Raw genomic sequence first — 19146 nt, 5'->3', positions numbered from 1 at the left:
TCTTATTCTAACCCAAAGTTTCATCAATAGTGAATATAAAAAAAACCCTCATGCAGTTATGTTGCTTGAGGCCACCATCAGGGTTTATAAGAGCAAGGCAGTGAACGGCTCTTCCCAGGTTTTTTGTGAGCTTGTTATTATGCACATACAGAAGGATGCATTTTAAAGTCTCAATAATGATGGTGTTAGGAGCCAAATTGTGCAGAGTTGTTAACAAAGTGCTGTTAAATTGTCTTGACAACACAATTCAGTAATTTGGTGGAAATGTAAAAACATGCAGCCCAAAGTTACAGAAGGCAACTGTGTATGTAAATACATTTCGACATAGGCCTCAGGCCTACTTGAGCAATCGCTATAAAGTTCCCACAAACTTATCCAAACTTACCCAGGCTTTTGATTTTTCTCTGAGGGCAGTCAAGTCTTAAACATGTTTAAGTTTCACCAGTGAAATCCCTTCCACGGGCCTGTTGACAATCTTATTTAGGTTGACATGTACAGCAGTAACCACAGACGCAAGGGTGCCTGTATCAGTAAGTGTACTTAATAAGTATTTTTTCGCACTTTATATTGTAACTTGATTAGCACGAGAGCTGCTTAGTTTTAGCGTAGGACAAGTAACCTGCTTGTAAAGCTGCTCATGACGTCAAGCGTAAAAAAACAGCTGCTGTGCAGCTTCGAATAACAAGACCTTCAGTAGCTCAAGGCCCCGCTGACACATATGACACTTGCAATAATGTTCAATGTTGGGTGAGGGTTTGTGCGTTATTATGCAGTAATAATGTTGAAGCGCCCGTATACAATCGTACAAGATGATTCTTCAACACTTCCTATCATTCAATTTAGCACGGAGCAAGTGGATCATAAACGATGATGTACTGCGTGTAGATAATGTCTGTGGCTGGGATCACTGCCAAGAATGTCATTTTAGACAAAAGCACCAACACATGCTTGGATACTTTTAGTAAAGGAAAGTACAGATCAAAAGATGAAAAAAAATCCTGTGCTCTTGAAAAAAATGTCTTTACACACCTATGGTGATTCCATCAATCTTTCTCTGTTAGCCCTGTCTTCTGAAGTTCAACCCTCCCTAATATACCACACAAGCTGGTCAAGTAAATTTGAAAAAAATATGGTTACTTTTATGATTTTAGTTTCACCGTTTATTTGTTATTTATCCAGTGCAGTGTTAGCATATAGCGTTAAGTGTTAACACACTACATTATCAACCCGGTGACCTGAGTTAGATTCCTGGCTACGGGTAATTGATATCTGATGTGGTCATAGCTGTGGATTTGCTCTCCAACACACCAGTGTGCTGTACTAGTAACGAATTGGCATGTTCTGTTTACGTGACAAACCTTGGCTGTGTCGGGTGGTGGCGGGTTAAACGACACATTTATATTTACACGATCTAACACAAAACCTGTATTATGGATAATAGCTCTTCCTTCACCCATCCCACACTGACAAGTATGGGGAAGGAAGTAAACGTATTTTGCTAAAACCCCCGTGGCCGATATGCCATGGGGAGGCATTCATCCAGAAGTGGCTTGAAAAATGACAGACAATTAATTCAGAAGCTCCCATACTAAACAGTTATGAAGGAAAAATATAAAAAAAACAGGTTAATTCTGAAACCATTCGTTTTAAAAGTTTCTCAGGTAACTGTAATGAAAAGTGTCCGCCGTATGAAGCAGGTGTGATGTGTGCATATCGCAGACAGGGACACACGCGCAATCTTGATTTGAAGCCTTCGTGACTGCAGGAATCCATACGCTTTGGTTATGTCGGTAAAGTCACGTCGGTAGAAATTTAAGAAAAATAAATCACGACGTTTCGAACGCAGCAGACATCGCAGCTGTCGCCATTTTCACCTGAAGACGGGCGCTTGTGTTGCGTTCGAAACGTCGTGATTTATTTGATTTATACCTACGTGACTTTACCGAAAGAACCAAAGAGTATCACGCGGAACGTTTTCACTTTTATTAACACAATTAGATTAACACGTGTTTATTGCGCATTTTTTATGAAGATGCTATTGGAGCAAAGTAGCATTGAAATAAAGATGAGTAATTGTAAAATATTACTCCAAGTGCTTTAAATATGGACTTCTTAATTATTTTATGGTGCTGCGTTGGCAAAATAATTCAACACATTAGTCAACAACACTGCCTTAAATATATATCATCGGTGACGTCTTTGGCAATCGCCCTTGATGTGCTATGAAGGAAACGTTGTTGACGAATGTCATCAGTTTTTGTTGTTAAATATGGACGACGACAATGACATGCGGTGAGGTACAATAAGTACAAAATTCCTGACATTGCAAATGTTAATTTTAAAATAACACCACTCCATTTATTTGGTATAAACACACATTTTAATTTCTATGAGAGTGACCAAGGTTGTTAGGAATAAAAACCATAACAAATAAAAACGAAAGAACATGACATATGTATGATATCAATCTGAACAACCGAACCACAAGACAGCATAGTACAGGACGACAGAGTGGGCTGTAGGGTTATGCCACACGTGAGTTGTGCGCACCGTGGCTTTACAGATATTAAGGAAACATGACTGCTGCGTCTTTAAAGTTTCAAAAGCAATGCTGGGAAAGTTCAAATCTGACAGTGTTTGGCTCATCAAAAAATCCACAGCAACTGAGCAAAGCTACTCCTAAAGGGCTGCATTTTCCCAAAAGGGAAAGGCAATGGCAACTTGCCAAATGGTTTGGCCCTTTGAGCCTGAAGCTTGTCCACTCAATACCTAATCCTAAATCCTTGAAAACTACTTACTTACAGCTCCAGTTTATGAACATGCATGGAATAATGTGCATCAGCATTTGTAATGAGGTTCTGTAGGTAATTTTCATAATCTTCCAAATAGTCTCCGAAATATGTGATATTCTTCTTGAGCATCTATAGTAGAAATGTACATATGATATATTTAGAATCGACATCATCATGTATATTACAATATCCCATGTTATTGCCTTATGATAGATTTAAACAGTTCAATTCTAGGATAAGTCATCCAGCTCAAGTAAGCATTGCTATGCATACAAGTACAGCACTTTTGTCAACCATTGCTGGATGAGGATTCATGGAGATTATTTTAGCATACTTCACCATTTTGGTAAGTGCGCCTTGGTGAAGGTCGGGAGCGGATGTGAGCGCATGTAAGTGCAGCAAAACAATAGATATTGCTGCATCGTCCTCTGCTTCCCACTGCCCGTGATGGTGGAATGCCCTAGCAGTTGTGCATTGACTGACGTGGTTCACAGTTTGGGGCCCCCGACCCAGCACTGGTTGATACTGCTGATGTATTACTCAGGGATATTGCGCTGTCTGCTTCACAGTGGCCGTTTAAGATCCCGTGATGTAATAAAAAAAAGAGTTGTCCATTCGTGTCACTGTCCAAACCTGCCAATTTTATTTAACAAAAAACAATTACTCAGTTGGGTAAAACCACGTGGCAATGTCGACGCTTAGTCTGAAGCTACTACAGTAGTCCCTCGGTTAACAGTGGCATCGGTTAACGTTTCTTTGGTTAACGTTTAGCGCCCCAAAGGACCACCCCCCCCCACCCCCCATGGGTTTTGGCTAATGTTAACACCTATAACACAGGTTTTTTTAGGTTAGATCGCGTAGATATCAATGTGTTGCTAAACCCCCGACCACCCGACATAGCCAATAAGTGAGGGTTGTCACGTAAACAGAACATGTCAATCCGTGACGAGTACAGCACACCGGTGTGTTGGAGAGTAAATCCACAACATTTGCAATCTGAGCACAGCGTATCGCCAGTAATTACAACTAGCAGCATCAGGCGGCAGCCAGATTTGTGGAGAAATCCTTGTGTTTCGTTCCTTAAATGGCTGCTTCAACGTTGACACGTTGGCTAAGGCGAGGTATGTTTACGTTTTCTTGGTTCTTTCGGTAAAGTCACGTAGAAGGGAAGTAATAAAATAATAAAAATAAAACATAATAAAATAATTCTCACGACGTTTCGGCCACAACGCAATCAGCCGTCCTCAGGTGAAGATCAGGTTCTGTCGGGGAGACAGCGAAGACCTGTTCTTCACCTGAGGACGGCTGCTTGCGTCGTGGCCGAAACGTCGTGGGAATTATGTTATTATGTTTTATTTGTATTATTTTATTACTTCCCTTCTACGTGACTTTACCGAAAGAACCAAGAAGATGAATCCCTGCAGTCACGAAAGAAGCTTTAAATCGAAATTTATGTTTACGTCGTTATATGCACGCGGTCGCCGATTTCGGCCAACCCGAGCGTTCGTTAAGTAGGGCTGAGCCATGCCCTCAGCCAATCAGCGACGGACATTTATGAGCCGTTTAGACCTCGACCGGCTTTGTTTACATTGTGTTGTCTGTTTTGGCAGTGGAAACAGCTCTCTTGCAAGAGTGGGTGATTTTTAAATATTCGATTAACAGTTGTTTTGGTTAACAGTAGTTTTCGTGGAACGGATTTCAAACTTTAGCCGAGGGACTACTGTAATATAGACTTGCGCTATAAGAATGGCGCAAATAACAAACGTACACATGATTTGCAATTGATGATATAACACTTATTTTATGCATGGTGACCACCCACCCTAGCACTATCCAGGCTCGAACCTGCATATAAAGCTTCTGAGAACTGATCAAATCAGGACCAACCAGGCGATTGGGTCACAGGCAAAGAGTACTCTCATGCAGATAACTCCCCTAAGGGGACTGTTGTGTGCACATGACCATATAGATGAATCAGAGTTATCGCCCATGCACCTGAAACTCCAAGCTGAGTGTGCTGATTGCATAATCTGATGCTAAAAACACACACGTAAAACACTAAAAGTTTTAGCTTGCATTTTATTTTAGTTGATATATGTAAGGCCTATAATTTTGACAAAAGCTTCATCCACAACTTTATATCCCTACTTTCCTGCAGCAAGAATTTTTTTTCTTTATTACCTATATGAGGTGGCTGAATGAGAAATATGAAATTGTAAAACATCAATATACAGTACATGCCATGTGTAATTTAATGTTATAATAAACTAGGCAAACACCAAGAGTCTTTGGAAACTTTATATACATTTTGTGTTTGTTGAGCAGTTTCAACACATTACCGGCAACATTACAAGGACTCAATAATGTTAATGTAGAACAATGAGAGTGATGCGAATGTTTTTCAATATGAGCATGCTGGTTGGAAGATCCCACAGGGCAGAAACAAAATAAAACATCAAAATTAATTATTGCCCACACCAAGTAACACCCTTGAGAGACTTAAACTAAACAAAAATTAACCCCTCCATGCTCCACAAAAAGAGTTTATGTATGTACAGAAATTCTTGGCTACAGCAAAACATCACCGGCACGGCCACTTACGTCTTCCCCGGAGAGCTAGAAAGAAAAATATGACATCAAAATCTGAGCCCTCACCATAAAGCATCCCCCGGGATGCCTAAGATAAACAGAAATGTGCCATTTAAATGTATCCCAAAGTGTTGACGCGTGCACATGAAGGATTCCACTGCAGTTAAACTGAAGGAGCCTTTTTAAACATTTTTCATTTGTAAATTATCCTTAGTTTAAACAAAATAAACATTTTCCAGTGCTTTGTCAATCCACTTCTGGATGAAGAATTCCCCATACCATGGCCGTCGTAGAGGTTGTTTGGACATACCGGGCAGTCTCGGACGAATCCATTTCTCATTTGTCCCTGATGTTAGCCATGCCAGGGAATCAAACTCAGATGCTCAGTATGTGTACCATTGCAACACCACTTACGCCCCGTGCTTTTGTAATCATAATTAATTCTGGGCAATCCACTGCGAACATCTCTCACAATCGTAGGATGTAATAATCCACCCAACATCTGCACACACGTTGATTTCATCCCTCCATCTCCTTGGCAGATGGCCCAATGGGATGCGTTCTGTTCGTTGGCTCTGACTGCCTAATTATTTAATATACAAAATACTACAGAAGTGTATTGTCAAACCCAAATATATGTTTTGTATTCTAAAATAATTTGCAAGATTGTTGATTTATGGACATTTAGACATTCCATCATAGCATTTTTATTAATAATTTTGACTCAATCGCCTGACAGTTATTGAGTAATGAGTGAGTGTTTATTGACATTAGTCATGTTACTAACTACAGTAAATTGAAGCAGGCATGTTTTTCCTGTAGATATTTTAAAGGTAAATATTTGCAATGGAATGATTTCAGGTTAAAGAATACAACTTCAAAGAAAAACAACTGTTCTCGGTGGTAGTGTGACTGGGAAAAGGTTTGGTGGCGGTGGGGGGGGGGGCAAATGTGAAGTGTGGGCAACGGGGGTGGGGTATGGGGCATGTCTGGATTTTGGGATTAATGGATCTGGTCACCATACCGGCAAAATGTCAATACACAGGCAATTACGGTTGCATAGCGCCCATCGTCCAAGGGCATACGATTTTAAGTATATAACATTGCTTATTTTTTGTGATTAAGGTTACGATCGTTAAAAAAGGTCATTAATACTATAACATTTCCATTGCAAAACTTGCATATATTAGAGAAGACGGATTTATAAAGGTCAAACATTTCTAAACGTGACACTGTGTGATGGAGGAGGCTTCATGCATTGATCTGAAAAGTGGTTCTCAAACTGTGAAGTCCTCGTGTGTGCAAAAGGTCCATCATTTAAAGTTCACCAATGCCCCCATTCAAATGCAAATAAGGTACTGATATTCATCACACATCCATTGAGATTAATTGGATATGCACACGCGATGGGCGTCAAACTATTGTCGAGTACGTGATATTATATAGTGATACTTTACAGCCCTCTGTCAATCAACTGCTGGATGAAGGCCACCTCATTCTTTGTCGGTCATGGGGGTTACTTGACAGCCTGGGTCAGTACGGGTTGGTGAAGTGGGATGAGGTCCAGGGCAGGTTTAGATATCACTCGCCACTGATGTTAGCCAGGGCAGGGAATTGTTCTTCAGGTGGCTGGGATCGTAACGCGGTGCAATACAGTTGTTAGTGGACGTCACTTTGTCGGTGTTTATTACTCATCACTCGTGTGCAGGTGCTGGGTGGGTGGATTGTTACCATCGCAGGGTTGCGAGAGGTGGCGGGCTACTCGCGGAGGCTTTCATCCAGCAGCGGATTGGCCACGGTTGATTATTATAACTTCATTGGAGTAATTGCAAACACAATGTTGGGCCGATATTCGAGTCAGCGTATTATTAAAACGCTCAAATGTTATACAAGTGAAAACAACAAAAGGCTTTCACCAGGTTAAACAAAGGACATCAATCAATATATAGCCCCCAGTGTAGTGTCCTGCCGTTCCCAGGCGTCTTTAATTAAAATGGTGCAAGTCTTCCTCTGGATTCTAGAATAACTGGGAGAGGCGTGGAAACTTTTAAGACTGCGCGCGAACACGCACATGCCAACACCAACAAAGCTAAACATGTACAGGTACAACCGGTCGTCTCCCACCACACCATTATTGCTCGGCATCCGTGTGGGTGGGGGTGCCTTGTTGACAAATCAAGTAACCACAACACCATTATCTCAATTCTAAGTCTTACAACTTGGAATTCTATTTATCACGGTGTGTTCTCGAAGAGCACTTGTGGGAATACGGTTATATTTGAAGTCAACCTATGCCGAGACATTCCACAATCGTTTTAAACTCTGTTGAAGAGTTTTGTTTGCTAGACATTACACGTTCCACCACCCGTGCCTCCCACCGACCCTGGTTCCATCCCGTGTTAACAAACTCACGTTATCTTTCTTACAACTGCGCTCTCCTTCTTGTAAAAAAAAGAAGGCACTCCATCACAATGACTCGTCAACTTGGTTTAAACCACGTATCGCTGTTTCACTCTCGAAGACACAGATTCCCCGTGGAGCCTTTGACGGGCTGCTGGAGCAAGTGTAGTTAGCGAGCACCCATTAAGGCTGGCATGGCACACGAGGGGGTGGGTGGGGGAGGTGGCCAACACCAAGCTCAGGCGCCTTTGTCTTTCCAGTGAGGACGTGTACACATTTAAGTCCGAGTCGACACGGTGGGAAGAGGGTGGCAGGACCGATTCAAATAATCGCCACTGGTGTTGGCCGTGAGCGGCAATCAAACTCGGGTCGCCGGGTTCGTAGCGCTGCGTTATGACAACTGCGCACGTAGATCCCTGCCCAGCACGGAGAAAGGGACATTCCCATGAAAAAAAGCGTGACTTGGCAGCATTGTGACATTATAGGACGCTGCGTTGTCTATCACATGAAAAGGCCTGCACGATAAATAAATAAATAAGGAGAAATAAGTAAATAAAACATCCCTCTGGCGGAGGGAAAACCCCCAGCCTGGAGCAAATCGCCTCCGCATAAGATGGCCAGGACTGGCTTGGGTTCTCCCCCCCACCCCCCAAGCTGACAGCAGCGCCGGAGACACCGAGGGAAAGAAGAGCAGTGGGTGCTGGGTTGTGGGGTCTTTAATCCGTGTGCGAAATTCAAATCTTTCTGGAGTAAATTAAATTTTTTTGGAACAAACCTGGACACGAATCCATCCGTCCATCCCTCACTCCCGCACCCACGCACGCCAATCCCTCCACCCACCCAACATGCACGCACATCCATCCATCTATCCCATACATCCAGCACGCACACATATATCCATCTCTCCAACCCATCCTCCCTCGCTCCCACACGCACGCACGCACGCCCACCCATCCCTCTATCCCCTACCTCCCTCCAGCACATCCATCCCTGGAACTCATCCTGTCGCTTCCACGCACACACGCCGACACAACCCATCCACCCCATCTCTATCCCTGATTCCCTGCCTCCCTCAAGCACGCATACCCATCCTCCCACCCCCTCTGTACATACCTCCCTCCAGCACACAGACCAATGCTCCCACCCACCCCCTCTGTCCATAACCTCCCTACAGCACACACACACACCCATCCTCCCCTCCTCCATCACACACGCACGCACATCCATTCCCTCTATTTCTGCCTCCCTCCAGCACACAGACACATCCTCCCGCCCCCTCTGTCCATAACCTCCCTCCAGCACACACACCCATCCTCTCCTCCATCCCGCACACACGCACACCCATTCCCTCTATTCCTGCCTCCTTCCAGCACACAGACACATCCTCCCGCCCCCTCTGTCCATAACCTCCCTCCAGCACACAGACCCATTCTCCCACCCATCCCCTCTGTCCATAACCTCCCTCCAGCACACACACACACACACCCACCCTCCCCTCCTCCATCCCGCACGCACGCACACCCATCCCCTCTCTCCCTGCTTCCCTACAGCACACAGGCACATCCTCCCACTAGCACACAGACACATCGTCCCACCCGCCCCCTCTGTCCATAGCCTCCCTCCAGCACACACACACACCCATCCTCCCCTCCTCCATTGCCGCACAAACGCACACCCATTCCCTCTATTCCTGCCTCCCTCTAGCACACAGACACATCCTCCCACCCCTCTGTCCATAACCTCCCTCCAGCAAACACACACACACACCCATCCTCCCCTCCTCCATCCCGCACGCACGCACACCCATTCCCTCTATTCGTGCATCTCTCTAGCACACAGACACATCCTCCCACCCCCTCTGTCCATACCTCCCTCCAGGCTCCAGCACACACACCCATCCTCCCCTCCTCCATCACACACATACACCCATCCCCTCTATTCCTGCCTCCCTCTAGCACACAGACACATCCTCCCCCCCCCCCCCCCCTCTGTCCATCACCTCCCTCCAGGCTACAGCACACACACACACCCATCCTCCCCTCCTCCATCCCACACACACGCACACCCATCCCCTCTATTCCTGCCTCCCTCCAGCACACAGACACATCCTCCCGCCTCCCTCGCACCCACCCCCTCGGTCCATAACCTCCCTCCAGCAGGCACCCCCCCCCACCCGCCCATCCTTCCCCTCCTCCCCTACCGCACGCACGCAACGCGCAATCCTGGCGACAAGCGCGCTGGCAGCAGCAGCAGCAACAGCGGCGGCAGCGGCGGCAGCGGGCGCAGTCAGTCAGCTTCTCTCGGACCATGGCAGATTGCCAAGCGGATAGCACGGGAAACTTGGACCCGATTCAAACCTCTGTCACACTAACTTAATCCGTGGCGGCGTTTTATTTACGCGTTAAAATATTGATGTCTTTTCACCCAGATTAAAAAGAGCGAAGCGCATTCCGAGGTAAGGGCGGCCGGAGGGGGGCGGGGTATTGCATGTGTGTGTGTTTTTTGGTAATTTGGTTTAGTATTTTGGCATAGGTGGTGACTGTGTGTTTGTGTGTAGTGTGTGTGTGTGTGCGGTGTAGTGTGTGTGTGCGCGCGCGCATATACATGGCGTGTGTGAGACGTTATAATACAACGCAATGGGGGGGGGGGGGTGCACATGTGTGCCGTGTGTTGTTGCGACTGTGTCCAACCCGCGCTCATTCGCAGACTCATCTCCACTTAGGGCGATTATAACTTGGACATCTATAACCATTACAGCTTGTTGTGCTCCGGTTTTAGCCCCGTCGTTGTGCGGCTCTCAGGCATCAGCGTCGGTGTGCTGTCTCTAATGATGATGACGGATAAACACACTGCTCTTAGGACTCGTGTTTTTCTGAACCGGGTTTCCACAGTGCACCCTTCGGCGTGTCCTGTTTAGTGTTGTTAGGATTGTTGCGTGTTGTCCGTTCTTTTAAAAACGTACAATTATTAATATTTTCTCGTTTTTTTGTGTGAAACGAACGTAAAATTTTTCTCTCCGGATTTTGCACGTGAATTATTTTCCCCACCGGCAGGATGTGGAAGTAAACATTTAAATGACTAAAGAAACAATACTTATCGTGGACTTGTTCCGTTGTGATTATGACATCGGAGGGGAAAACGAGACAAGAGTTGTGTAAATGTTCACACTTATGTATAACGGTCCGAGTAATAATATTGGTGAACCAACGGGGGTATTTTGACAAGAACATCTTTTACGTACGCAAGGTCAATCGAGTGAATGTTTGTGTCGGAGTGAATTGTGAATCTACTTTTTAAATGTCCATGTGCAGTTATAGCAACGGAGATGTCTCAGCGGTTAGTTTGTGAAAATAAAACATTGCGCATTAAATGTATCTACAATACCGATGCTAATTAAATGTACTGCTGGATAAAAGCCGTGCCAATCATGGGGGGTTATCTGATCATACTTCACCACGATGGTCAGTACGGGGTAAGTTAAGGTGGGGTTGAGAGGGGGGGTACACGACTGATGTGATACAGCCGTCACTCGTTCCTGGTGTTAGCAGTCGCCGAGAATGGAACTTGGGTCGCCGGGGTTCATAGCGCAATGCGCTAACCACTGCGCCACTGCTCCACCCTACGTTGATCTATTATAATGACATGAAGGGTGTCATCATCATCATCAGCCATGGGTTGAATCCCGTGCTGGATGAACTCCACAAAGCGCCCGAATCTTTCACGATCCTGCGACGGGAAACAATCCAACTCGCACTCGCGATGAATCGCGTGTCACCGCGCTGTCATGTGCAACATTTTAACACGTTGGCGATTGATTGGATCGCGGTTTTTATAATCGGCGACGTTAATTGACACTGGGAATTAAGAGTCTTTACTCGAGCCTATTTGGAGTCACTTTAGCAAGCGCTCCCGTTGGCAATTACTTTGGAGCGACGAAGCTTGGACCATAACCCTAATCCCATAATCGCGGGCGCGAGACCGTGCGCATCTTTAACTTGCCAATGTTGACAATCTCTCACGAGAGAGGGACAACACACACGATGCGTGTCCAGGCATAACTTAGTCAGACACCGTTAATCATCCCGCTTATGCGTACACATTTTGGCGCAACAATAAAGAATGGTGTGTTTTAAATGGGGTATAAATCCATTGCGTAGCTTGCGCCGTTGTGCCACATGGCATCGATGCGTTTTCGGGTTGTACCGCGTCTCGCTTTCGGCGTTTTGCTTCGACGTTTTGCTTCGACGTTGCTCGGAGCTTCTTTCGGAACGTGGAGAGAAACGTCGGACATCATGTCGAACAACCGCGGCAACACATCGGGAGACGTGGGAGGGGAAATGTAACAATGGCAACGACAAGGGTAGTCGTAATGGTGTATGGAAAATGCTGTTGCTCATTCATGAAAGTGAGTATTCCAGTGTGCGAGCATCTGAGTAGGGCGTCGTTTATGGGTGGCACTTTGGCGCGTAAATGAAGAGAAAAGGGGTGTTTTTAAAGGAGAGTTGCCAAATCGGGGCCTCCGATAAGCAAAGCGTCCTTTTCATCCCTGCGAATAGATCAATTATTGTTTTGCTCGGTCACTGCCTAACGTGTACCATCAGAACGCGACCTGTGTGTTAGCTTACTTAGAATATCAATCATTCACAGCCCCTTTGTTAATCCACTGCTGGATGAAAGCCGCCCTACGCTGTGTTGGTCACGGGGGTTGTTTGACCCATCGCTTGAACACGCTGGCCAGTGCGGATTTGTGAAAGGGGTGCCCGAAATCGGTTCGTACATCACTCGCCGTTGATGTTAGCCATGGATGGGAATCGAACTCGGGTCACCGGGTTTATTTATCCAGGAATAGAGTTGTTCCTTCGTCACCAAGACAGGTTGGTGAGGGTGTGGGGCGGTCGAGCACCCTGTTTAGTTATCACTTACCACTGATGTTAGCCGTGGCCTGGGATAGAGCTCGCGTCACCGGTTCATAAAACGCTGTGCGCTAATCACTGCGCCACCGCTCCACGTCACCTTACGTAGGCGTATGTGTGTCGTGTGGTAATGGACAGCTCTTTGTCAATCCACTGCAGGATAAAGGCCTCCCCATGTCGTGCTGTTAATTACCAATCGGTAATTATTATATATGTTTGGTATAGATATGTGTGTATATATAGGCCAATAGTGTATTTTCCGTATAATACGACGCAATGCTTCCCACCAGCATTTTAAAACTAAACTTTGGGGGGTGTGCATAAGCAGATTTGCATTAAAAAAAACACCACTGGCAACCGGGAAACTGTTTTTGTTGGGGTGCGTCTTACTTTCTGGAGCGTGTGACGATCCTGAGAATACCCATGATCGTTGTGGCGTTGCGTGTTACGAAATACACAGTAGCGTCGATTACGTGCGTCGCCCTACAGCGGTTGTTTCTGCTCCGAGTTTCTCATTGACAGAGGAGCGCAAAGTGCATGTGTGCACGTACATGCAGCGCTACAGAAATGCCATCCTTGTTTGCACTTGGGTGAAGTAGAGACGGAATGCCCCCCCCTCCACCGCCCGCCATAAACCCCCACCACCAGCCCACACGTGGCCAGTTTCACCGGTCCGAGCGCGTGTTCACCTTACCGCAGTCCAAGCCTGTGAGGTTAGTTGCAAGCCCGTGGGTTAGTTCCACCAAGTCCGTGGATATGTTCCGAACATCGTGAGTTAGTTCCAAGGATTTTGAACTAACACCCACGGGCGTGGAAATAACTCACGGTGTTAGGAACTAATCCGCGGCCTTGGTTGAACTAGTTCCTAACACCATGAGTTAGTTCAAAATCCGTGGGTTAGTTCCACCAAGTTCCCGTGAGTTAGTTGGACGGTGACATGACCTATCGTGACAGTGCGTTCGCCAGTTGTTGCAGTCATTCACGGATCGAATCCAGTGGCCTCCCTGATTAATACTGCGGATGTACGTATAAGCCGTACCAATACGCGCCGTCTGATCCACAGTGGACGTTAAAGATTCGGCGATGTCATTCACAATGGTAAGCCAATGTGTTCCTGCGTAATGGTCCAAATTTGAGAAATACACAAAAATACTTAAAATTACTCGTATTGGAATCTACATAGCAATCGTCGCCCCGTCCTGCGAGAACTTGGGCAGAACCCTCCTGAAAAGGAGTCATAGGACTCCGTGAGGCCTTCCTGGGTAAACAAGCGTGAACCCCCTCCATACAGTATTTGCCATCGCTACCAATTGTAAGCGGTGAGCTGCCGAATTATAAAACATTTTCACCGCATCCCATAACCTCACCATGCTGGGTCAGTGCTGGTTCGTGAAGGGGGGGGGGGATCCCAGGACCAGTTTAGATATTACTGGCCATTGACGTTCGCCGTTGACGGGAATTGAACGCAGGTGGCCGGGTTCATCGTTGTTTGTCTCAAGTCATCACGCTGTTCATATCCCTTATATAAAATAAAAACGTGATTTTAAAAAAAAAACATACACATAGTTTGGCAGAAAGAGCATTGATGTCACCACAAACACCAACAACACAATATGAAAAATCTCCTATTCACAACTACAATAGTAACTAATTTCATTGACGAATTTGATTTTGCCAGTTTGCAACTTGGGGGTGAGAAATCGAACCTCGGCTCTGGGGTTGTTGGATGCCAACTGCGAGTTCGTGATGGTAATAATACTGTAACATGATTGAACGAGATTGTTTCTAATGTCCCATTAAAAGGTATGCACTCTGTGGGATTGATCACGGGGATTACGTTGCAGCAACCCTGTTGGCCTACACAGAACTAACGACGCTCCGAGGCTTTGTTTTGGCTACAAGGCGCTCAAATCAAATCAATCATTGTCCGTTATTTAACCACCACGTGAGATCCTAGTGGGATTCATCAGTCAATATGTTTTTTTGCAAACGGAGATCTCAGGAAAGTGCATATGCAGTAGTTAGGGACTGCATAATTAAGTATACTTGTATCGAGTGTCTAGTTGGTGGTGATGTAAAAAGCATCTATGTATGTGTGTTCGTAGGTCAACTCAACTTTAAACGAGTATCTGGTGCAACGTTTAAACATTCGCAATGGGGAGACAAAGCCGGCCGAGCGTGGTGTTGGAACGCGTGCCGTTCCGACCTTCATAGGTGCTCGATTATAACACTTGCCTCAATAGCCTACGAAGGCTACACGGAGGATCTTTATCATTCTTTTTGTGTGTGCATTGCCATGCTATTTTCCTGCTCACACCCTACTGCGGGCTGATGGTTCACGAGGGGCTACCCTTGAAAAGAGGATTCGGTATAGGGTGGCTCAGCAGACCGGTTCGGCTTTCAGGAGGTGGGACGATAGATTTGGGGCGAATGAGAAGGATGTGGGGGAGGCTGCGAGAAGGGGGGGGGGAAGGAAGGGTGGGTGAACGGAAGGTGGTGGTGGTGGTGGTCTGGGCTGTCGTCCTCATACCCCCAGGGATTGAGTGTCTTTGGTTGGTTTTGAATGCAAACCCATGCATACCTCATCCTTCTCCTACTACCTCCTACTACCAACAGACACCAGTCTCTTCGGACCACTAAAGCACGGCGCCCAATCGAGGCCGTTTTCGCCGCCGCTTCGCATTAAAGGCAGCGAGCCTTTACCCTCGCCCTCTCTCGCTTTCTCTCTGTTTTGGCAATCACACACTGCCAAAGCCAATAGGGACCCCCCCCCCCCCCCCCATGCTCCTGTAGCACAGCCCCCGTAACACGCAGCGAGCCTCCCCGAACCCAGGGAATACATCGGCGTGCGTTTCGCTTGATTGATAAACGTTCATTATCTGATGGTGGTGTTAAATGTCCAGGCGAGTTACAGCCGATGCGGTACAAGCGCTCTCCTCCCTATGACACCGTCACTCGCAGCACCATGTGTGTGTGTGTGAGTGTTTACATTTAAACGTGTGAGCACATATGTGCGTGTGTGCTATGCTATATGTATGTACACTGTGGTGGATTTCTTTGTACAGATAAATACTGCTTAACCGTGGTAAGCGCATATTTGCTTTTCGAACGGTAACCATCTGTAAAAAAAAAAGGCCATCACATGGTGTTTGAGAATTGACTGGCTTATCACATTTCAGGAGATGTTTAAATCCGGTCGTATAAATTATGCTGCTTGTCATTGCTAACGTGACTGTGCATAGCCTGACAGCAAAGTTACAGCACCCTGTAATGTGTAATACTTAGTCCCATGCGTACTGTCTCATGGGAATTTGTGTTTTGTGTCTAAACATGGTTTGCAACCATTGGTCATCAGAATGCACATGCCCTGTTAATAGATGTAAATAACTCAAGGGGTACATACTGCAGCACATGTATAATTCATATAATTGTATGGAGTAACAAAGGAATACACTCTGTCATGAGCGAAGAGTCGTAGTTTATCTTACGAAAATTAGCCAAGATTTTCTACTTGCCATGTCGGTGTATATTGCGTGTAAAGTATTTATTTAAGTTTGATACGACCCTGGGTGAACCGGCCTTAAAAGGAGGTAATTTCACACTGTTGTAGCAGAGGAATGTGTGAAACAGCAGGGTGGACGTGTTATCTATTAATCTGTTAATGCCATCGAATCCATCTGATGTTCCACATACTGTAAAGTCCCAATTTGTCTTTGCTCTTTTATCAGATTCACCACATATGCCGTATATCTAAACATAGCACGGTATACACATCACGGTGGACAGTATATCTCATTGAAAGCCAATGTTGTTTGTGAGCAGTACAATAAAATAAAGTATTTTATTTCTTCCATGTATTGCACATACGTGAATACATGCACCAATCGGTTTGTAAAATCGATTTTACAAAGTATATTTAACGTGCACAATAAATATGCAATAGTAGGTCTAGGATATACATTTATATTTTTTTGGCAGAATTAAAATGCAGGACGAGATTGAGGATAGAAACGCACACATCAAAAACAACACGTAATACAAAACATGCCGATGACAAATGCAATACCAAAGAGTCAATCAGCAGTGTAAATACCCATGGTGCAGAAAATGTGATGCTCAAGGTCCTTGTAACCTTAATACCGAGAGATGAAAGAGGGTTGACCAACATTCCACACAGAATCAATATTATATCCAGTGCTAAGCACAGATTGTTTCGGAACTGGAAGACCCTTAATGCTTGGAGCACATGGCCCAGGCGCCAATGGCCAGCGGCGCCCCCTAAGCAGGCTCCTGGCAGCTGTGTGTAGGCCAACGTATGGTATTGATTTACACATCTCACTTCTCAGCTAGCGCGCGGGCAGTCCGGTGCGACTTCCACTAAATGTCATGGTGGCTTTCATCGAACGGAAAGTGATACTGAGCGCGTGTTGGGTTGGTCACTTCCCAGCAGCCAATGCAACAGCCACCGAGCGCGTGGAGGTCTGGCTGGAGGAAACCCAGGAGGGCCAGTAACAAGAAAACACTATCAAACTTAATTTGCCTGCCAAGTTTTCCAATTCACGCGGCCCTCTGACTGTGGGGGCTCCCCAGGCTGGCAGCAGCACTGCCCTATGAACGCGGAGGAGGTCCGGGACATCGTTTTGGCTCTTTGAATGTGCATCAAAATATGGCAGGAAGGACACAAGTGCAAATTTCTCATTAGGCTCGGTGACACAAAACAGGCAAGGTGATCTGGGTGGCTTCGAATTTCGATCTCAGCTGGTTGCAACTAGGCACTGTAATTGCATGCCAAAAACGGACCACGGCTCAATTATCCTAATTTTCTTTAATAGTCTAACCTCTGCACTCTTTGTTTATTCGCCCTGCAAATTTGAAACAAAAGTTGTGCCGATGCAATTGATCAGAAAAAGTAGTATCTATAGTCATACAATTTATTTGCATTATTGTATTACCATACAGATTCGACTTATTGCTTCACAATTCCCCCCCCCCCACCGCCACATTCCGAAAGTAGAATATGGTAACCATATGGCTGCAATGTGTCGGACTGTAATTATAAAGGTTATGGAGTGTTCACTGAAATGTGCTGTAAGGTTCTGAATCCCTGCGAGGAGCGATTTTGAAGCAGTGCTGGGTACCACACCAGACTCAACAGGCCACAGCAATTATGGTCGAGGGTGTTAGTATGGCATTTCCTGTCCAGTATGTCAAACCCTAAGTTACCCGACTCTTTTATAGTTGTCGAGCTCCCAGACCAAAAAAAACACAAAAGCGTCTTGAAGCATACAATTGAAATATTCATTTTGTGATTCGTCAAACCCACGGATTTTAAAGCTCGCAGACTGCATAACAGCCCTGTCATGTGTACGCTGTCACGTCTCCTTTCACTAAAGACCAATCAAGTAACTCTGTGGTTTATTATGAAGTTGCGGTAATCCACTGCAGAGAGTAGGGAATGTGAAGCATTTTAAGGAGGGCCTAATAAACAAAAGGGTTTTTTTCCCCCCTACCATACACTATCGGCCCTGTGTCGTCTTGTGCAAGAAAATAAAGGAATGCACTGTGTTTCATTCTTCGAATCATATCATGGTACCAGTATAGGGTCAGGGCTGTGTGGCCGGCCCTTGTATCCGTGTCAAACTCAATGTAAATCACTCTGGCTGTAAATGTCTTCCTTTTTCCGTCCACCCTCAACTCAAACCTCAAGGTAGCCGACAGATGTACATTTGCACTCACATTTTTGCAGCATTAAAAAAAGTATTGAATGGAGGAACAAGGAGCGTTCACCTTCTTGGCAGATGGCCAGACTTGTACGTGTTAGTTTAGCAATTTATATTTGTAATGCCGACACAAATGATGATTGAAAGCTGACATAAAATGTGGCAAGTTCATACAGCGCTGAATTCATTAAGCCTGGAACTACTGTAGTGTTTGAGTGGCAGGCTTTTAAAAGAAAATGGCTTGCACATGTACAACTTCACTAAATCAATACCTGCTTGTAACTATGTTTATTAAGTTGAACACATATGTGGATTTATGTACGCACTCATGAGCACTGCATACGATTTAAATGCATTTATGGACTGCAATTTGAGAATAATTTTTCATTTGAAAATCTATTTTTTTAAACAAACTTAAAATAATATCCCACTGCCTTTGCTGTCAACTACACTGGCATCTTATCAAAGTCTTCAAGTGAAAGATCAGCCTCATGAACTGTGAAAGTGGCACTGCGTGACAACGTATAGTATTCTTCAGATACGGGTAACGGCGTGCATGTGGATTTAAGTCGGTGTCAAAAGGGAGCATCTTCTTGAGATAGCGTTTTGAAAGAGACCTCTCTCTTTCTCCATGACACGCTGTTTCAACTGTTTACAGCTATATTTGTTTGACTACCGTGTGAACTAAATATATTCCGTTACACAGTACTGATGTGAAATATTAATCACAAA

This window comes from Lethenteron reissneri, chromosome 23 (genome assembly GCF_015708825.2).
Source record: "Lethenteron reissneri isolate LAM-NWPU_2019-01 chromosome 23, ASM1570882v1, whole genome shotgun sequence".
Lineage (NCBI taxonomy): Eukaryota > Metazoa > Chordata > Hyperoartia > Petromyzontiformes > Petromyzontidae > Lethenteron > Lethenteron reissneri.
The sequence above is the reverse complement of the archived record's forward strand: the minus strand, read 5'-3'. Positions refer to the sequence as shown.